The 22,385-nt window shown below is 50.2% G+C and overlaps 1 protein-coding gene across 1 annotated transcript in view; it reads right to left on the reverse strand.

The window, feature by feature from the left end:
* PTPRN2 (protein tyrosine phosphatase receptor type N2) overlaps positions 1-22,385 on the reverse strand; it is a gene marked incomplete at its 5' end in the record, with an annotated part of 710,841 nt that overhangs the window by 465,860 nt on the left and 222,596 nt on the right. The gene's annotated exons all lie outside the window — the stretch shown is intronic.

Genomic DNA, 22,385 nt, shown 5'->3' on the forward strand with positions numbered 1-22,385 from the left:
GAGATATATTTTTATGCCCTGTACAAAAACACATTACCAAAATCTTCAAATCAGGACCGCTGTGCTTGTTTGTGTGTGTGAGTGAGTGCAGTACAAGAAGGTCCAGAACTCGCTGAGAACACATATTCTGGGTGGAATTAAAAGACCGGCTCTTACACATAAGCTGCCTTTATGAACACACTTGAATATTTTTTCAAATGCAAATCTAACGTCTTTTTAAAATTTACAAGTGGCAAGATTCGAGCAGTTGGAGTAGTTCTGAATCTCAGAAGGTCCGATGGCATTATCCAAAGTGGGAGCTGTGGGGAAGTTCGCACCCCCCAACCCCCGGCCGCGTCCACAGCAACCAGCAAGCAGCTCAGTTTGCGACATGACGTTTCGAGAGAGGTCCCCGCGGGGAGACCCGCCCCGCTGGCACCGTTACCCTTATTTTAGGACGCAATGTGCTTAATAATAAGCAAGTTTGTTCCATTTGCGAAAAGCAACTAGAAAATGCCCCATGTGAAATGAGTTTGTGTGGCTATTATCGGTCCATTCCCAGGAGTATTCACGATTGGAAGCACATCTGCAATATTAGCATAACATCCAGCACTGCAGACTCAGAAAGCAGGCGTGGTTTAACCACATCATCCCCTAAAGGATGGTCTTCATGTCAATATCCACCAGGAAACAAAAAATCATGAGCACAAAAAGAACTTTCTGTGAAAAAAAATCATTTTTAAATTTTATATAACAGAACTTCAGTAATATTTTTTTTTTTTTTTTTTTTTTGCGGTACGCAGGCCTTTCACTGTTGTGGCCTCTCCCGTCGCGGAGCACAGGCTCCGGACGCGCAGGCCCAGCGGCCATGGCTCACGGGCCCAGCCGCTCCGCGGCACGTGGGATCCTCCCGGACCGGGGCACGAACCCGCGTCCCCTGCATCGGCAGGCGGACTCTCAACCACTGCGCCACCAGGGAAGCCCTTCAGTAATATTTTTATCTAAAGAGCACAGAAGTCTAAGCTGTGCTGACTCTGAGGTCTGTGGGGAGGCCTCAGTCGCAGCAGGTGGCCACCTGATAGACGTGGTCTATACGGGCGGTGAGGGGAGCCCTGAACCCCAGCCCGGATCTCTCAACTTTCCTGGGAGCAGGCAGGAACTGGGCACTTGGACAGAAAAACAAAGGAATGTGTAGGTCCGGGGGCCTAGACGTGCTCCCTGAAGTTCTCTCCAAGGCCAGTCAGAGGAGGTAAAACCCTGGGAAGAGAGGGTCTGGGCCTGGAAGATGAGAAGACACTTTTCTCACCAGGTACAGCCAATCCCTGGAAACCATACGTGTGGAAGGCTGTGCAGTGTGGAAAGAAGACTGGCCAGAGACCCAGGGACCCAAGAAACAGGTGCTGGGCCCCCTGGGGTTCCCTTGGGCTGTGACCTCAGACTTGGAACTGAATCAGCCACCAACGCTGGTGCCGACAAGGCCCAGCGGAAGTTACCTCTCTCTAGTTAGAGGGCCCGGAGAGAAGAGACTTAGCACATTGCAGACAGTACAACAGCTCCACTCCCACCAAACAGTGCAAAGGCCGAGAGGGCTCCTGGGCATCCTCCCTTGTGAGGCCAGAGTGACTCTGCCAGTGTCATCAGAGCAGCCAAGTGGGGAGGGGGACTTCCCTCCCCACTGGGTGGTAACCACCCCCTGGTGCGCCAGTGGAGACCATGTGGGGAGTTCAGACTCCCACCTACCTGCTGCCCAGCCGTGGACAAGAACCCTCCCTCAGGTGCCAGCAGAGACCTGGTGGGGAGCCTGGGCTTCAACCTCCATTGCCAGAAACAGAGCGCCTACCCCAGCAGAGCAGTGCCAGAAAAGCCAGTTAAAACACAAGTTTAAATGAGATCTGGAGACTCGTAACATAATACAAAAATGCCCAGGTTTCAACAGAAAACCACTCTTACCAAAACCAAGAAAACCTCAAACTGAAGGAAAAAAGACAGTCAGCACACACCAAAACTGAGATGTCAGCCTTATCTGACAAAGACTATAAGGCAGCCATGATAAAAATGCTTCAGTGAACAATCATGAGTACTCTGGAAACAAATGAAAAAATGGGAAGCCTCAATAAAGACACAAATATATATTAAAAAAGTGAAAATGTTATAATTTAAAAATACAATAACCAAAATAAACAGCTCACTGCACACACTTAATAGAAGGATGGAGGGGACAGAGAGAAGAATCAGTGACCTGGAAGAGAGAACAATAGAAATCACCCCATTTCAACAATAGAGAGAAGATAGTCTGAAAAAAAAACAAAACAGGGACAGAGCCTCCGGGTTGTGGGGCTACAACAAAAGCTGTAACTTTCACGTCATCAGAATCCCAGACGGAGAGGAGGAAGAAGGCAGGGCTGAAAAGGTGCTCAAACAAATGATGGCTGAAAATTTCTCAGTTTTGGCAAGAGATATAAACCTGAAGATTCCAGAAGCTGAGCACCCCAAATGCAATCAACCCAAATCTCCTCCAAGGCACAGGATAATTATACTTCTTAAGACTATATGCAAAGAAGAAAATATTAACAGTAGCCAGAGAAATGACACCTTACCTATGAGGGGAACATAATTCAAATGACGGAGGATTTCTCATCAGAAACCACAGAGGCCACATGAAAGTTCTGAAAGAAAAAGCTGTCAATTCAGAATCCTGAAAGTCTACCAATCCAGATACCTAGTGAAAACACTGTTCAGGAATGACAGGGAAATGAAGACATTCTCAGATAAATGAAAATGAGAGCATATTTTGCCAGCAGACCTACCCCAAAAGAATTGCTATATGAACTTCTCTAAATAGAAAGGTGATGACAGAAGAAACTTGGAACATCAAGACGGAAACAGAGCATGAAAAGTAAAGGTATGAGTAAATACGATAAGCTTTCCTTCTTCTGAGCTTTCTAAATTATGTTTGACAGTTGAAGCAAACGTGATAACGCTGTCTGATGTGCTTCTAAATATACGTAGAGGAAATATTTAAAATAATTATAATAAACAGGGGGAAAACCATAAAAGGAGGTAAGTTTCTATACCCCACTCAAAATGATAAAATGATGACACCAGTAAACTGCAATAGTTATATATATATATATATAATGTGTACTATCTATACCAACTACTAAAAAGGCTATCAAGAGATACACTCAAAAACAATACAGATACATCAAAATGGATTTGTAAAAAATGGTGAACATAACTTAAAGGAGTGCAGGAAAAAGAATACAGACAAAAACAGAACAAATAGAACAAAAAAATATAATAGGAGTTTAAGTCTTAACAAATCAATAATTACATTAAATATAAATGGGCTAAATATACCAATGAAGACAAACATCGATTGAGTGGATTAAAAATGCATGACCCAACCATATGCTGTTTATAAGAAACTCACTCCAGCTTTCAAGTTGAAGTAAAAGGATAAAAAAGATATATCATTAATTAAAGACAAGTAGCAGTGGCTATCATAATAGCAGATAAATTAGTATTCATAACAAACAAAATTACCAGGGACAGAGACATAATATAATGATAAAAGGGTAAATCTGCCAAGAAGATATAGCAATCCTAAATATATACACACCAAGCAACAGAGCTGCAAATATGAGAAGCAGAAACTGACAAAAGTTTCTAAATTGTCATCATACCAATTACCCTCCTAAACATGTGCATCTTCATCCAATTAAAGTGGACCATATCCTGGAACATAAATAAAACTCAGCAACATGAAAAGAATCAAAATCATTCAGAGTATGTTCTCCAATCACAGTGGAGTCAAACTAGAAATCAATAACATAAATATAACAAGAAAAGTCTCCAAACACTTGGAACTTAAACAACACTTCTGAACAAGCCACAGGTCAAAGAGAATCCAAGAAAAAAATTACATTGAACTGAGTGAAAATGAAAATACAACATATCAAAATTTGTGGGGCACAGTTAAAGCTGCACTGAGTGGAATTTTTAGCACTAAATACTTACATTAGAAAAAGTCTCAAATCAATCATCTAAATTCCCACATGAAGAAGCTAGAAAAAGGAGAGCAAAATAAGCCCAAAGCAAGTAGAAGGAAGGAAATAATAAAGAGCAGAAATCAACAAAATTGAAATTAAAAAAATAGAGAAATCAGTGAAAACAAAAGCTGCTTTACTGAAAAGATCAGTAAATTTGGCAAACCTCTAGCAAGACTGACAATGAAAAAGAGAGACCAGTCACAAATTATCAATATCAGCAACGAAACAGAGAACATCAGTACAGACCCTGCAGACCTCATAAGGGAACAAACAAGTCTACACACATAAACATAGCAACTTATATGAAATGGACCCATTCCTCGAAAAACACAAACTACTACAACTCATCCAATATGAAATAGATAATTTAATAGCCCTATAACCATTATGAAAATTGAATTCATAATTTAAAACCTCCCCAAAAGATATTTCCAGACCCAGATGGTTTCACTGGATAATTCTACCAAACATTTAAGGAAGAATTAATATGAATTCTATACAATTCCTTCTGGAAAACAGAAAAGGAGGAAATAGTTTCCAATTAATTTTATGTAGCTAATATTAACCTGATACCAAAAGCAGACAAAGACAATACCAAAAAAAGAGAAAAAGAAACAAGAAACCTACATACCAATATCCCTCATGAATACTGACATAAAAATCCATACCATAATATTAGCATATAAAATCCAGCAATGTATCAAAATAATTGTACATCATGGGGTTTATATTCCAGGGATGCAAGACTGGTTTAATCCAAAATAAATCAATTAATTTAACACCTTTTCATGATGGATATTCTCACAAATATAGAAATTGAGAGGAACTTCATCAACTTGGCAATGAACATCTACAGAAGCCTTACAGCTAACATCATAGTTAATGGTGAGAAGCTAGAAGCTTTCCCACTACAATCAGGAAAAAGGCAAGGATGTCCTCTTCCACCACTTTTACTCAACAGAGCCAAAAGTTCTCAGCAGTGCAACAGGGCAATATAAGGAAATAAAAGTCATGCAGATGAAAAAGGAAGAAATAAAACTGTACCTATTTCCAGATGACATAATTTTCCACATGGAAGATTCCAATGAATCCACAAAAAACTCCTAGAATAAATTATTTTTCTATATTAGCTATGAACACAATGAAACTAAAATATTATTTACAGTCACTCACGAAGTAAAATATTTAGGTGTAAATCTAGTAAAAAGTGCACTGAAAACTACACAGTGTTGATGAAGGAAATCAATGATCTAAATAAATGATAGACATAATGTGTTCATGGACTGGAAATCGCAGCATAAAAATGATGTAAACTCTCCCCAAATTGATATACAAGTTTAACACAATTCCTATCAGAATCCCAGAAAAATTCTTTGTAGATACAGACACTAAATTTATGTGGAACAGCAAAGGAACCAGAGAATTAAAACAATTTGGAAAAGGAAGAATGAAGCTGGAGGAATCATTCTACCTAATAATTCTATACCTATAGTCTTACTAATAGGCACAGTAATCAAGGCTGTGTAGTACTGGTGGAAGGAGAGGCAAAGAGATCAACAGAACAAAACAGAGAACCCAGAAACAGCCCCACACAGAAACGCCCAACAGATTTCTGACAAAAGTGCAAAAGGAACTTAATGGTTGAAAAATTGCCTTTTCAACAAACAGTGCTGGAGCAATTGAGCATCCAGAGGCAAAAAAAGAGGAAACTTGACACAGGTTTCATGGTTTACACAAAAAGTAGCCAAAACGGGTCATGGATGTAAATGTAAAATATAAAACAATAAAAATTTTAGGGGACTAGAAAAATGAAAATCTTTAGAACCTAAGGCTAAGCAATAAGTTCTCCGACTTGACACCAAACATCATCCATAAAAAGAAAAATTGATAAGCTAGATCTCATCAAAATTAAAAACTTTTGCTCTGTGAAAGGTCCTATTAAGAGGAGGAAAAGACAGATAGAGTGGGAGAAAATAATTCAAACTACACATCCAACAAGGGACTAGTATCTGGAGTACACAGGGCACTCAGAATTACACATTAAAAAATCCAGTTATAAAATGGGCAAAAGACATGAGGAGACAGTTCATCGAAGAGGACGTACAGATGGCAAAGAAGCACACAAAAAGGTGTTCCCCATCATTAGCCATCAGGCAAATGGAAACTAAACACACAATGAAATATCACTACACATTAAAAATCGTGGCAACACCAACTTCTGCCGAGGATCTGGAGAAACTGGGCCACTGTTACATTTCTAGTGGGATTGAAAAATGGTACAGCCACTCTGGAAAACAGTTTGGCAGTTTCGTAAAAACTAAACACGCACATCATACAACTGAGCAATTGAACCCCTGGCCACTGATTCCAGAGAAACGAAGACTTACGTTCACACAAAAACTTGCAAATAAATGTTTATCGCGGTTTCATTTATAATACCCCCAAATGAGAAAGAGCCCAGATGCCATCCAGTAAGTGAGGGTTAAACAAACAGGTCCATCCACACCATGGACTAGTACTCAGCAGTAAAAATGACTCAGGGAGTAAAAGGGAGGGACTACAGACACAGCCACAACCTGGATGAATCTCCAGAAAATTCTGCCGAGTGAAAAAGCGAATCCAAAAAGGTTGTGGTGTGCCAGGGCAGGGCTTGACATGGTTGGTGAGGGTGCGAGTCCAGCAAGGGGGCAGAGGCGGGTGGAGGGTTGGTGTGAGGCCACAGGAGGCCCTGGACACCACACAAGGAAGGGCTGGTGTTTTCTGCATGCACCACGGAGCCTTAAAAACGTTCTGAGTAGGACAAAAATATACAACTATGTCTTAGAAATATGATAAAATAACAACATGAAAAATATTTTTAATTTTAAAACAATAAAAATATCTACCCATGAGCCAGGCACTCTCCTAAGTACTTCCTGTTTTAATCCTAATGATTTGTGAATAATGAGTTAAAGATAGTAGAGAAAAGGAAAAAAGCATTTGGTAAGAGTTGTAAAAATTGTCTATTTCGGGCTTCCCTGGTGGTGCAGTGGTTGAGAATCTGCCTGCTAATGCAGGGGACACGGGTTCGAGCCCTGGTCTGGGAAGATCCCACATGCCGCGGAGCAACTAGGCCCGTGAGCCACAACTACTGAGCCTGTGCGTCTGGAGCCTGTGCTCCGCAACAAGAGAGGCCGCGATAGTGAGAGGCCCGCGCACCGCGATGAAGAGTGGCCCCCGCTTGCCACAACTAGAGAAAGCCCTCGCACAGAGATGAAGACGCAACACAGCCAAAATAAATAAATAAACAAAAATTGTTTATTTCAAGACACTATGGGGTTGGGCTCTCAAGGACTATTAGTGCGGGTGGTCTGAGCTGCAGTTTAGGCCAGAGGAAAGGGGCAGGTGAGCTCAAAGGCTCGCAGCTGCACCACTAGGAACAGAAAATCTTAAAGGAGAAGGACGGACCTCATGGGGGGGACCTCGCAAGGGGGGGACCTCACAGAGGAGAGAGAGGGGACCTCACTGGGGAGAGGGAACCTCACGGGAGGGGGGGCCTCAGAGGGGAGAGGGGACCTCACAGAGGGGGGAACTCACAGGGGAGAGGGAACCTCAGAGGGGAGAAGGGACCTCACAGGAGAGGGGGGACCTCACAATGGAGGCCCTCACAGAGGAGAGGGGACCTCACAGAGTGGGGAACTCACAGGGGAGAGGGGCCCTCACAGAGGAAAGGAGACCTAATAGGAGAGGGGGGACCTCACAGAAGGGGAACCTTACAGAGGACAGGGGACCTCACAGAGGAGAGGGGACTTCACAGAGGGTGGACCTCACAGCAGTGGGGGGAACTCACAGAGGGTGGCCCTCAGCGGCAAGCAGGTTTTGGGGGGACAGCAGCGCTGGCAGGATCTAGGCTCATGGGAAGACATGGCGGTAGGCACCTGGAGGCCACCCCTTGGCAGGAGCTGCCTGTCCTTGCAGAGGAGCACAGCGCTCGTCACCTGCAGCACGAGAGCCCTGGGTGTGGTGTGGAGGTGCGGAGGATGACCCCAGGTAGAAAGGGGCGTTTTCTCAACAAGACGCATAAGGTTGACCATAGGCATCAGCCAGTTCTCCTTTGTGAGGAGAGTCCAGACTCACAGTGCATCCCTGAGGCTGCGGGTGTGAGCCTGGTCTGAAGACCAGGGAGCTCCGGGTCAGAGGCAACAGAGTTAAGCCCCTGAGGGGGTTTAACTCAGGTTTGCATAATTGTGGAAGATCAAGGCATTGCAGTAAGTAGTAAGTCAGGCCGGAACCTGCACATCCAGGACTTTCAAAGACGGTGCCATATGGTCAAGATAATTTTCTCTGCCTCTTTGAAAAATGTTTTCAGAGACAATTTACAAACCATACAAGAAATCAGTCTTGTTATTATATATTCTCACTTCACTTTCACATTGAAAACTGTGATAATCAACTTATTTACTGAGTTGGTTGTAAATAACTTATTCATCCCAACTGGTAGCAAATAACTTTCCACCTGAAGGTTCCCAGGAGTCAGGGAAGCAGCCTGCCTGCATTTCCCTGGCCAAGCAAACCCAATTTAAAAGAAAGTGGAGAATTCCCTGGTGGCTCAGTGGTTAAGAATCCACCTGCCAATGCAGGGGACAAGGGTTCGATCCCCGGGAAGATCCCACATGCCGCAGAGCAACTGAGCCCGTGTGCCATAACTACTGAGCCTGTGCAGCACAACTACTGAGCCCGTGTGCCTAGAGCCCATGCTCTGCAGCAAGAGAAGCCACCGCACTGAGAAGCCCACGCACCACAACGAAGAGTAGCCCCCGCTCACTGCAACTAGAGAAAAGCCCACACACAGCAACGAAGACCCAGTGCAGCTAAAAATAAATAAATTTAAAAAATTAAAATATCTTTAAAAAACAGAAAGTGGGTTTATCTAGCAGCAAAAGCAGAGCATGGCAGGACTCAGGCAGGGCAAGGAGGTTACCCCAAGGGTCTGCTCGGCCCACCTGCCCACTGAAAATGCGTTTTTCCTTCCCTGAGTCACCGTCCCTCTCAACCCGACATGAGTCCGAGCAGGAGTCCTGTTTGCTGGAAACTATCTTGTTCTGGAGCTCAGGTTCCTGACTCATCGCTCTGTGACTCCCTTCCCCCCCCCATTCTTTAATGGGAACTTCCTCCCTACTGTATTGCAAGTTCCCCAGGAGGGGGCCAGCTGGGGGCTTTCCCCGGGGCCTTGGGCTCCACTGGCCCAGCAACAGCCTTAGCATTCCAACGAGTGACTTAGCAGTGACAGGGCCTCTACCGCAGGCCTTGAGTAACAAAGGACCCTGGAAGAGGCCACAAAATCAGGGACCCAGTGACATGGGATGTGGGACAGAGGCGGGGCAGTGCCATAACACCAGGTGCAGACCCCACGCAGCGTCTGTCCACGGGTCGCCTGATGCTGAGCCCAGGCCGCATCGCATCCCTCCTGCAAGAGGCTGCAGGCACTCGTGGGCCCAGAGACCCCCGTGAGGCCACCACCTCCTCTGCCGTCGGTCACAAAGCTGTAGGTCCTCCGTGCCTTCCCGGATATCAGGAAACTTCACAAGGGGGAGTGTGCTGGCCTCACAGGGCTTGAAAACCACACCTTCCAGACAAGAGTGAGCAAGTCTGCTTTACTGGAGCGACACAGAAACACTGTTGCAGCCACGACCCTCACAATGAGCCCTGGAGCCTGGTTCTCCTCTCCCTCCCATCTTCCCTCCCCTCCCTCCCCTCCCCCTCCCCTCCCTCCCCTCCCCCCTCCCCTCCCATCTTCCCTCCCCTCCCTCCCCTCCCCCTCCTCCCCGTCCTCCTTCCCTCCCCCTCCCCTCCCCCTCCCCATCTCCATCCCTTCCTAAGGCTGATGCTTTATTTACTCCTTGCAACATCCACGCCCTGGCCATCATCCCGTCAGGATGTGCGGGGCACAGGTGAGCGCTCTCGCCCATTTTCACTACTGCCGGGTCAACACAGGGACCTGACTATCCCTGGGGCCGCTCCACGGACCCCCAGCCACCACCCTCATCTCACCGCAGACTTGCATTTCCAGAATAAGGACATGTCAAAGGATGTCTGCGTCACTTCACACGGCTCTCCTAGCTACTGCCTGGGCGGGTGCACAAAGTGAGACTCCTGTTGCCACTGCTGGACGTGGCGGAGCTGAGGCGCAGTCACCACCCAGCGAGAGGACAGCAGGCCCCGAGGCCCCCTCGGCCGCCTGGTGACGCAGCCGCACTAACCACGGGCACCTGCTTGTGTGAGGAGGGTGCAGTGGCAACGTGGAGCTGGCGAGTCTGACCCGACAAGCAGGCCACCTGCAGTCACCAGGGAAGGACAGGGTCCCTGTGGCCAGAGCTACGCAGTCCAAGCAAGAGGGGAAAACACCAGCAGGAGGTTCAGGGACCCAGGCGGGCTCCCGTGCAGCTTCGGTGGGACTCGCAGCGCGTTCGTCTCTGAGGCCTGCGACGCTGGTGGACACAGAGGAAACTGGGTCAGGGTAACTCCACTTCTCCCCTGCTAACAGGCCCAGTAAAATGATTGGGGAATATATGAGAAAAAAGGGGAGTCACAGGACATAAAACCAGCAAATTGGTCTTTTAGACAAATATGAGAAGGGAGGTAGAGAAAGCAAGGAACTGTATTCAATGCTACTAAATAAAAACCCAAACCACAGCCATACCAGAAAGGCCGGTGTGATTAAAGGCTGCATCTCCTTCAAACTCTGCACTTACCAGAGTCTATTACTCTGTTCAAGACCCGTTCAGCGGGGAACCACATTTTTCTAACAGCAAATGAGAAAAACCCCATTAAACGATTGAGATAAAGTCCTTATTCTCAACCATTCATGAACGGAGCAGGGAGTGAGCGCAGGCTGCGGTGACAGCCTGGTGGAGGGCCCCGTGCAAGCCCAGGAGCTCTTAGGATGTCGCTTCCAAGCCAACAGACCCCAAGCACATCGGTGGTGCTGGCAGGCACAGTCTCACGCAGGCACCCTCGGGCTAGAGCCCCCGTGACAGTGGTCTCTGTGCTGAGGACCTGCAAGCACGCAGGTCTCCCTTTACAACGGAGACGTCACAGTTCTCCAGCTCATGGGGTTCTATAAATTCTTTCCAACACCAGGCTGGTTCTGGCAATATTTCCTTTCATGACAGACTGTTGATGGACTCCACCTTTTATCTAAAATCCTTCACTGCCCTCGATACAGACTTCAAAGTACAAGTCAGCCCACCCAAACTCACCGTAATGGTACTGTTTCCTGAAATTCTTACCCCTCTGGTCTTGGTCCACCGGGGAAGGATTCTACCAGAATCTTGTGACTGATTTTAAATTAAATTAACATTCTATGGCCCACAGTTCCCCTGATGAGAAATCACAGCTTCAGGGCCCCTCAAGTGCTCACTGAGTAGGAAAATATTTCGGAACAGTTTTCAAGTCAAGGAGATGCTACAGCGTCAACGTTCCTAAAAATGCATGTGGACCTGCGAGCAAAGGGGCCTGCAAGGCTCCAGCGGCACTGGGATCGGAAATCTCTCAGACACAAGATGCGTCTCACACAGGAGACCATATTTTCACTAAGCTGCTTGTCTTGTTGCTTTTGCTGTGGAGGATTAAGCACTAGTGAGTGCTAAGTACCTGCTCAGCAGCTGTCTCCACTGAGGACTAAGTACTACTGGGTACTAAGTGCCTCCTCAACAGGTGTCTCCACGGAGGACTAAGTACTACTGAGTGCTAAGAGGACTAAATACTGCTGGGGACCAAGTACCTCCTCCACAGCATCCACTGAGTCCTGACCCCTGCCTCTCAGATGGCACCTGTCACTGCCCTCCCTCCCTCCTTCCCTTCTCCCGCCATGGCCCACGTTCCCCTCTGACCATGGCTGCAGCACCCGGCCCTGGGCAGAGAGCAAGTGGCCCCCTTCCCAGGGACTCGCACGGTGGTTCCTGCTCAGTCAGGAGAGAAAGTCGAGGCCCCGTCCAGACAAAGGGCATCTCGAGTTCAGACAAACATTCCTGGTCTCGTCTGACATGGCATCCTCCCTGGGACTTGGAAGAACTTCCATAAGGACTTTTATTTCTTAACTCAGAAGTGCAGAAAATGAAACTAAATTTCAAAATGATGCTTTAGGGCAGGGGGTGGCACAAAAGTACCTCAAAGTAGAAACAAATGAAAAGTGAAAAAGTCAAGGCACTGAACTGAAGCAGAAGGCTAAAAATTTCCCACAAACGTGTCTTGCTTACAAGTACCAATCCGGAGACAGAAAGAGACGTGGAACATTCACAGACGCTGTGTTGTCTGATGTGCGTATGAGTGTGTGAGTGTGCGTGTGCATGCGTGTGAGAGTGTGGGTGTGTGCTTGCATGTGTGTGCGTGTGTTTTAACAGGAACTGAACTTTCTCTGAGCCTGTGTGTGGCTGATGTAACAAATGTGGAGTGGGCGCTGAGGGGGGGGGAAGGGGAGGGGGAAGGGAGGGGAGGGGAGGGGAGGGGAGGGGAGGGGAGGGGGAAGGGGAGGGGGAAGAGGAAGGGAGGGGGAGGGGAGGGGAGGGGGAAGGGGAGGGGGAAGAGGAAGGGAGGGGGAGGGGAGGGGAGGGGAGGGGAGGAAACCCCACCATCCTCAGTCTGCGTGTTCCAGGCAGTGACATCACCCATTCAGGTGACCGGATTCCTCATATGTAAGAGGACCAAGTTTGCCTCAAGCGTTAAAGGAGACAAAATGTGTTTCATTTACACCTGGAATGCTGCATCCTGTAACCCGGGTATCCATGGAAACGTGTAATGTGGGCGGGGAGAACCCATGTGACCGGAAGTCATCTTTCAAAAGAGGCCAGGAGAGCCCTACCTCCCAGCTATTCCCACGCATCCTGGGGGCCCACGCGAGGAGGAGCTCGGGCGCCTGCCCCACAGAAAGCCTCCCGGTGGGCGCACTGTTTCAGAATGAGCTCGGTTAACGGACTGAGCGCTGTGGCCCGTGGCCTTGACTGATTAGCTGGTCAGAGAACCGTGCCCCGCCCCCACCTGCGTCGCCGCAGAGAGCCTTGACCCGAGCAGATGCCTCAAAACAGAACAGAGTCTCCTCAGGAAGAACCGGGCTGAGGGAGCCTCTCGGGCTGGATCTAGTCTGGCGGATACGAATGGACTCCGCACGTCCAAATTCACGGCAGTGGGACCGGCCCACACACCCTCGGCGCTGTTCTCCCGAGGCTTGGACAGGATCCACACGGCTGTTGGCAGGACTCACAAGCCGGCCCAGGAAGCAGTGGGCACAGCACGCACGGCGGTCCTAACGCTCAGTCCTTGTTACCATCCACGTTGCGCCACGAGCACCCTCAGGGTAGGCGCCTGCCTGACACCCCCTCCCCGCCCCCGGGGAAAGCCTCTCGGAGGAAACATGATTTCCAGCTACATCGAGGCACAAACCGACAAGGGTGGCGGCAGCGAGGTTTTCTGAGACGCCTTCTCCACCCGTGAGCATAAATACTGCAGGATGCTACCTCCAGTGATGACACCAGACTGTGTGACATCAGTACACATTACAAACGGATAATCCGGGCTAGGCTGCATCCACAGATGGATGCATTTATTTATTAGACTTACTTAAAATACACATTTCTCCTAGCCTCTGGGTACAGGTAGCAAAATATAAACACCCTACAAAAATTAAAGTCAGCACTTAAAGGGGGAAAGGGCACCAGCATGTGGAAACGACAGTGCAAACCCGTGGGGGAGTCTTCTGATGACCCGGAGGAAGGTTCCTTGAGGTGAGCGATGAAGGGAAAAACAAGGTGCATGGGCTGCGGGCTTGTGTCCCTCAGAATCCAGGAGCCGAAGCCCAGCCCCCAGGGGACGTTCCTGGGAGAAGGTGAGGGTTGGATGTAGTCTTGAGGGTGGAGCCCCCCTGGTGGGATCAGTGCCCTCAGAAGAAGAGGAAAAGACTCTCGCTCCCTCTCGGCCCTGAGAGGTCGCCTGCAAAACAAAATCAGTGTCCTCACCACCAGACACGCATCTGCGGCGCCCTGACCTTGGACTTCTGGCCTGCAGACGGTGAGCAGTGAACGCCTGCTGTTTCAGCCCAGTCTGGGCTTCTACCCAGAGCCAGAGCAGAATGAGACAGAATGTGTTCAATAAGCAAAGGAAGTCTCTGCTCCCCACCCTCACCTCTGCCCTGGTTACGGAGGCAAAGGGGACTCGCGTCCCCCAGCCAACCCCCTCGAGGGATGCAAGCCCCGCCCCCAGCCCCAGGCAGGGGCTCTGGGGAGGCCGCTGGCGGAGCCCTGGCATCACAGAACGGGACGGATCGGGGTGCGGTCACAGCTGAGCGCCGAAATCGAGAAGGGCTAGGCAGTTAATCCAGTGAGGTCGAGTGTTGGACAGAAAACAGCACAAGCTCCCTACAGACGTGGGCGATGGGCAGACCCAGTCCGGGGCCTCCGCCTGCCCTCGACGCCACCCCTCCCACAGCGCCAGCCAGAGATGAGGTGGCTTAGACGCTGGGCAAACAGATCTGCTTCCCAGATGGACACCATTCACTCAGGGCGGTCTGCTCCTTCGTCCCTGAACTGAGGCCTGCCGGGTAGGAGCCAGTGTGATCCAGAATTCCTTACTTCCCCCTCACGAGCCAAGAACCAGAGACAAAGGGGAAGGCACGACTCCCTTGAGTGGGAATTAACTGTGCAGAACAAATCAAACCAGGATTATTCTACCTTTTATTTCCAAGTGCTTTAAATACGTGTTATGCGCTAACACTGGGAGGCTTTAAAATAAAAGCGTGCATCTTTGCTCCCATTAAACTGACCGGATCGTGCAGACCCACCTTGGCCGTTTCACTGTCTGGGCGACCCGGACCTGGGCGTGCGTAGCTGAAGCTGCCCAGGCTGAGCCAGCAACCAGAGCGGGGCCTGGTCATCAGTCATCAGTGAGTAGTTAAGTTACTTAGTTGTTAGTCCATTCCTGTCACAGGACCTTCTTTTAGAAAGGAGAAAGGGATGCGCCGAATGCAAGCCTCCTAGCCCCATTCTTGGCAGGTCCCCGTGATTACGGTCCTATGTGTTCCTTCTACAAAGAACCCTGCACGGAACCAGGACGCGGTGCCCCCCGCCCCAGTCAGCACAGGACAGCCTGCCTGCTGACTCTGCCCCTGCGCTTGGCGGCTGCTGGGTCTGCAGCTGGGATCGGAGACTTCCCCGAACAAAGGCGCCCAGTGTTAAAAATGCAAAACATGCTCCAAAAAGAGGCAGACATTGAGAAAATGGCTCCAAGAAGGGTGGACCAACTCTTGAAACGACACTGCAGAGGTTCACACACATTCTGGGCGAAGACGAACAGCCCCGGCGAAGTACCTGGCCGAACACTAAGCACCACAGTTGTCTTCAGAGGAGCACAGACCCTCTGCTTCCCGGAGACGCCGATGGCCTTTGACCCCACAATAAGGACAGAGAGGGTGTGGGTTTAACTCCCCACGGGACAGGGGGCGACGTCAGTCACCTTTGCTCCTGGAAAACCAAGTACGTCAACTTCCTTGAGCCCTGAAATTTATTTCATAGACAAACCTGCTTTGTCTAGCAAAACAGACCTGAAAACAAATAAGAAATACAAATCGTAGAGTTACAGGGAAACATCTGAGATGTGGGCTCGTCCCAGGAAAAAACTGTAAAGGGGGTAAAATGAAGGCTCAGGCTCTGTTTCCTCGGCATCCCCTCCACACCATCCTCCCGGCCCCTCCTTCTGTGGGGCTCCTGTCCATTCCTGACACCCAGTGTGCCAGAACCTCCAGCCCCTCACAACTAGGAGCCCACGCAGGCCTGCTAGGACACACATACGGGCACACGTGCATATACACAGAGACGCAGGTGTATGCTTTTTTAAAAGAACCCGTTCAAGGCTATGATTTCCCCACCAAAAGAACACCAATAATGGGGTTTCACCCAAGCATATTTGGGAGAAATACTGGGGCCTCTCTGACCCTTCCCACAAACGTCCCGCAGGTCGCACCACAAAAGAAACACAGACACACAGACCTGCCCTGTTTGAATGTGTTCACCCCGAAGGGCCAAACTCCTGGAGAAAAAGAGGGCTCACGCCCAGGGCAGCCTCGAGAGGAGCCCCCCGGACCTCAGGGCGGGAGGTCCTCCTCCTCGTCGGGAGCACGTCAGTCTTCACCATGCGGAGCCGGCAACGAGGCGCAGCCGCCCGCGCCGCGCAGGGCAGGGCAGGAGAGCTTGTGCCGGGGCTCGGGCGCCGGGCTGCTGCGTGTGGGCGCGCCCCCAACCGGCCTGGATGTCCAGCCGGTCCTCCCAGCGGCTCCGGGCCTGCTCTGCCCCGCCCCTGGTCTCCGTGTGGCCGCGTGCCCCTGCCATCGGACAGTTCTCAGCGTCACCGCCTCACGTCACCCACTGGAACACAACGCTTTGGAACAGTCGCTGCAGCGCCATTCTGACCGTCTCATCCGAGGGCCTTGGTCCCCGTGGGACGCAGCATCCGGCGCTCCCAGGGAGGAGCGGGGGGTGGGGCTGCCTGGGGGGCCCTGCAGGAGAAGACGAGGGGCTGTGCCGCGGAGCCCCAGCCACGGCCCCCACAGCCAGCCTTCAAGGACCTTCCACTCAGCAGGCGCCGATCCAACCTGCGCCGTGGTCCCAGGTGGCCAGCGTCGCCTCGGCGAGCCCGCGCCGAGCCCTCCCTGCCTTCGTGAGAGCCACAACTGACCGAGGCTGCGTCCTACCTCCCTGACGGCATGTTCACCGCGCTGCCTGGCTAGGTACATGGCCAAGCTCCAGCCGGGGGCCTGGGTAGCGGGAGCCCTCTTGCTAGAACGGGGGGCAATCCTAACCCTTTAGAATAAGCCCTGCTGAGCCCCTCCTGCTCAGGATGCCCTGGAGGGTCCGATCCACGCGGAGAAACGCAGGCCTCACACCACCTTCGGGAACGCCTGGCAGAGCCCAGGCTGGGACCTGGACCCTGACCCCATCGCGGCACAGCAGACCCGAAGTCCCGGGAGTCTGTGGGCAGGAGATCAAGGCAGATCAGAGGCGGGTGTAAACAGGAAAAGACGGGCCCTCCTTCCAGAGCAGAGGACAGTGGCGTGAGCAGGTCCACACATGGCTGCCCCCCACGGCCCAGCCTTCAGGGGAAGGAGGCTCCCTTGGGGTCTAGCCTGGACGCGGGGTCAGAACAAGAGATACTTCGGATGGGCCTAAAGGAAGTGTGTGGGTTAGACAGTCAGAGGGCGAGTCGGGGGAGAGGGGGGCCTAGCGCAGGGCTACCTGCCGCCTTCAGGGGGGAGCAGGAGGGAAGGGGGCCTAGCCGGCCTGCTGAGGCCCTGAGTGTGAGGTCGGGGAGGCGCGAGGCCGCGAGCGGGAGGGACGAGAAGCACGCGCGCAGGGCGGGAGCAGCACCGCCGCGGGAACGTCCGCCGTCCCAGACACCTGGCTTGTCTCCGGCTCCTGTACCACAACAGTGCTGAGCAAGCCACACAGCTGCCAAGGACGCGCACAGGTCGCTTCTCACGGTGAAGACGCCGGTCCAAACGGTACCTGAACTCGTAACTGAAGAGAGAACAACTTCTCCTTCCAGAAAGTTGCACGGATTTAAATCCCCATCAACTAAGTATGGGAGTTCCCTTTTCCACGCCTCTCCCTAGCACTGGGCACCACCAAAGGTCTCATTTCTTGTCAATCTATTGAGTGAGGAATTCTGTCCCTTTGGTTTTGCCTGTTTCTGTGATTACGAGTGAGGCTGAGTGTTCACGTACCTGCAGGTGGCTCCCATCACCTGTTTTTGTGAGGTGGCTGCTCACAGCCTGGGCCATTTCTCAGTCGCTTGTTTGTGCTCTTCACGCCCGTTTGCAGGAGACATAAAGTACGTGAAAGTCTACCTCTAGCCAGTCCCACGTGTCTCGCAACTTTTCTTACGGTATTTTTTCCATTCAACTTTTTAAAAGTTTTATGCAAATTGATCACTCTTTCCATTTATGGCTTCTTAGATTTGCATCACAATTAAAAAGGGCTCCCACGACATAAGTCAAGTTCACCCGTGCTTTCTTCTACAACTTTTTTGTATTACTTTCATTTAAATTATTGATGCATTCGGAATTTATTTTTGCCAAAAGAAGTAAGAACTCAAATATACTTTTCTCCCCAAACAATTAGAACAGTTTATTGAACAATTTGTCTTCTTCCTATTGATTTAAAAATCTATCTTTATTAGACTGAAATTCCGTATGTATTTTAGTCTATTTCTGGACTCTCCTTTGTTTTTCTAATAAGCTATGAAGCATGATGCTTAACGTGAAAACCTTCATTACTTATCTATATTCTGGAATAGCTCACATAGCACTGAAATTATCCATTTCTTGAAGATTTGAAATAATTTACCTCTGAAACCAACTAGCGGGTTACTTCATGGGTGGTGGGTGGGGTTGGTTGTAGAACTGATCTCTCTCCCAATACCAGCAGTCTGTTTAGGTAGCCCTCACCTTCTGTGATCAGATTTAATAACTCTTTTCTTTTAAAAGAATTTATTTCATTCAGATTTTAAATGTATTTGTATGCTTTTACAAAGTACTCACTTTTTCTTTAATGACTGATCTTTTTTGCATCTAATTTTGTGTATTTGTGTTATCGCTCTTTTTTCTTGATTAGCTGGCACGTTATGTTCTTGTTCTCCTTTTCTCCTAAATAGCTGGCACTTAACGTTATTTGTCGATTTTACTGACTTTCCATATTTAACCCATTAATTTCTGCTTCATCTTCTTTGTCTTTGTTTACTTCTTATGCTTTCCTGAGTGTGTCTTGTTCTTCTAACTTCTTGACTAAATGCTTCACTCATTTACCCCACCCTTTCTGTTTCAGACATCGTGGGGACACCATGCATGGCCAACCTGGGCCATCCCTTACTACTCCTGTCAAGGCTAGAAGAGCTGACCACATGCCTGGGGGTCGGTGGTGACCAGTTTTGACCACTGAAAAAGACGGGAGTTCACCCAGGGAGGGTGTGCTGGGCTGGGGTGGAAATTATTTCATTTGCTGTAAAAGGAAAGAGCCACTCAAGGAAAATTCCTTTCGTCTTTGTTCTTCCCTCTTTCATTACAAATATGGTGCCTGGAATGTAGGAGACATTTGGGGTCATTAGGTAACAACGACAGGGGTGAGAAGTTTGAGAAAGAAGAGCTAATGTGCTGAGAACTCTGGAGCACAAACAAAGAATCTAGGTCTGAGCCAATATCATGGACCAGTTAACAGACGTCTACTTCCAACTCCCTTGTGTGGAGAGATCAGAACTACCTGTATTGCTCAGCCCACTGTTGGATTTCCTTCCTTTTGGATAGAAGCACTCCTGCCTGTAATGTGGGTGGTAAAGGCTATGGCTTTTCCTCTGAGTGCTGCTTTAGCCATACACCACCAGTGTTGAATGTAATGCATTTTTTATTCTTTGCCATCAAAGAGTCATTTATGGGGAAGTTTTTCCTTTCTAGGTGGAGCACTAACCCTACTTCAGGAAACCAGCCATTTGTTGAGAAACCCCACGTACAATTTGTCTTCAAGTAGGTTTATCAATCTACTTGAATCTTTCTCACTTGATGTTCCTGTTGCAGCTTTGCTGAATGTCCTGCCTGGCATCTTCTCCACTCTCTCTGCCTTAGCACCTTTTCCCAAACCCACCCAAGCCTCAGACTCTTCCAGAAACGCCAGTCAGCAGCTTCCCCACCTGCGGCACAGCATCTCCCCTGCAGCCCCTCCTCTGCATGCAGACTGGTGAGGAATCCGGCAGGGAGGCTGCCCATGGGGACCCTCTTCTCTGTGGGCCTCCCTCCTGCTCTAGTCTTCACAGATGACTTCTCTTTTTCCTGTTGTTGACACTGATTGGATTTCTATTGGTTGCTGCAGGAATGTCAATCGGTGCGTCCACCATCCTTCTGCTCTGCACCCCTGCATCTCCACCCAAAGGGACACCCTGGGTAGCAGTTCAGGTAAGACTCTCCTGCAACCATTTCTGGGAGGATGAGGAGTGACCTTGAGAGGGTCCACTTCTGTGGGATCACCGGGCTTCTCGAGGACTGCCCACACCTGTGGTTTTTCTGACTCTTATTTGTCTGTTTTTGCTGCTTGTTGTTCATATTGTTAAGCTGTGGGGAAACACTTGGAGATGTGGTTTCACGTGACCCCTAAACCAGAAGCCATGGCTGTGAGAGTTCTCCCATGAGCGGGCACTGGGGTGCACGCAGTGCTGACTGGTGGGTGGACAGCACCCTGTTGGACGTCCCAGTCCCATAAGGAGATGCTGTGGAGGGGGTGACGCCAACGAAACAGCCCTAACGTGGAGTAAAGGAGGCACAGGCGGGACAGGAGACCCAGCGGGGCACATGGCCCAGGAGGCCTCCAGGCAGCCACCTGCACAGCCAGGCCTTGAAGCACACACACTGCTCTGAAAGGCTCCTTGATGCCTCTTCTCTCTGATGCTGAAGATTCTATCAAGTCAGAAGCCACTCGCAAACCCCAGTGTGGTAGGAGCAGAACCTGTGGGGAGACTTCTGGGAGCAGAAGGTGCTCAGGCAGAGGCTGTGAGAGCATAAACACATGACAACTGGCATCTGGACAGCAAGGATGGCAGCTGAGGTGCGTGCAAGCAGGCGGGAAGGCAGCGCAGGAGACGGGTGTCCTCTGGTCCCTCAGTGGCTCCTGCAGCCCCCACTGTACTACGGGAAAGGGCAGTGAGGTCCCAACACCCCTCAGTCGCTGGGATGAACCTACGTGGACCACTGCGACCGCCGCCTAAGTATGTCTTCACCAACAGCTGGAACATCTCGCTCAGAAGCTGGAGAAGAGTGTTTCTACCACCCTGACCACTGCGCGGCACAAACACTTCCACGCCTGGCACGGAAGAGCCCAAGGGTGGGGCGGGGTGACTCCTCCCTGTGGATCCCACCCCTCCCACTCTGGGATGAGGATAATGTGCCCCCTCAGCCTCTGCCAGGGAGCGGACACAACTGTGTGTGCATGTGTATGCATGCATGTGCACGTGTGCATCCGTGTGTGCTGGTGTGTTTGTGTGCACATTTGCATGCGCACACGTGTGCAGGTACATATGCACATTTGCACGTGTGCGTGTGTGCGGGTACATGTGCACATCTGCATGTGTGTGTATGTGTGGGGCATTCGAGTCTGAAAACGGAAACAGAGTGCCTATATGCCTGATGGACAAGACGCCTGTCTGTCCGTCCGTGGGGCTTGGAGGCTCACACCTGTGCAGCCACCAGACATTCTAAACCCAGCAAAGCTGAGCAAATTACCAACGTGAGAACCCCGGAGCCAGGATGCTGCCACGGGATGCCTGCCCGCATCCACCGCAGGCTTGACAAAAGGTTTCATATCAGTGCCTGCAAGGCTGCCTTCTCAGCACTGCTCAAACTTTATTAAATAATCCCATGGAGAAATAAGGTTTTATACACAAAACTTTGCTTTATAAATAATTTGTCCGTAATATATCGTGATGCACACATTCATAAATCATGGTTTAAGAAACCATGAGCCCAGCTGAATATGACTTTTTCTAAAGGCCCAGGAAAATCACCTATTTGGATAGAGCCCAGCAGGGCTATAAAATCCAAAGTGTATGCTCCCACAACCTCCAAAACAAAACACCCGCAGAACTGTATCCTGTCGACGTTCAAATTGTTAGGATAAGGTTAAAATCCCTGCCCGCGAAGCAGCACTCAGCACCTTCAGAGAAAAGTGATACCGGCACGTGCAAATGCAGTTTCTTTCTCCTAAACTCTGAGAAGGAAAAGCAGTCTGGGGAAACCCACAGGCTAAAACGCTAGAGGGGACCTGTCAGCAGCTCGGGCAGGCAACAGCGAGGCCAAGACCGCGGCTCAGCCTCGCGGGAGCCACGGGCAGACGGCAGAGCGGAGGCAGCGGCTCCGGGCTCGGCTCAGCGGTCCAGCACCCGCGGCGTGAGAGCAGGAGTCGGTCCTCTGAGCAGCTTCATTCCAACGGGGACCTGGGCGTCTAACCCAGGGAGCCACCGGCCCAACCTGGACGGCTCACGTTTCTGTAAGTGGCAGAGACAGTGGCCCGGAGAGAAGGACGAGCAGGCTCTTCCCCGACAGCCCAGAAGATGCAGCGCAAGGGGGAAGCTGTGCCACCGGGCAGCTCCCTCACCCCAGCTCCGGGTGGGCGAGGCCGGAGCAGAAGAGGTGGCCCAGGAAGGCGCAGGGCACAAGGGAACCCCCAGGATTGAGGTAAACGTCACCCAGAAAAGAGCGACAGCATGTGGACTTGAGAGACGCTCGTTCCCTGAGCCCACCACGTGGCCCCTGCAGGAGACCCGGGCACATTCCAGGAGCAGTGGGCCAAGGCCGAG

Source organism: Mesoplodon mirus (genome assembly GCF_964341445.2).
Source record: "Mesoplodon mirus genome assembly, chromosome: 9".
In the NCBI taxonomy this organism is placed as follows: Eukaryota; Metazoa; Chordata; class Mammalia; order Artiodactyla; family Ziphiidae; genus Mesoplodon; species Mesoplodon mirus.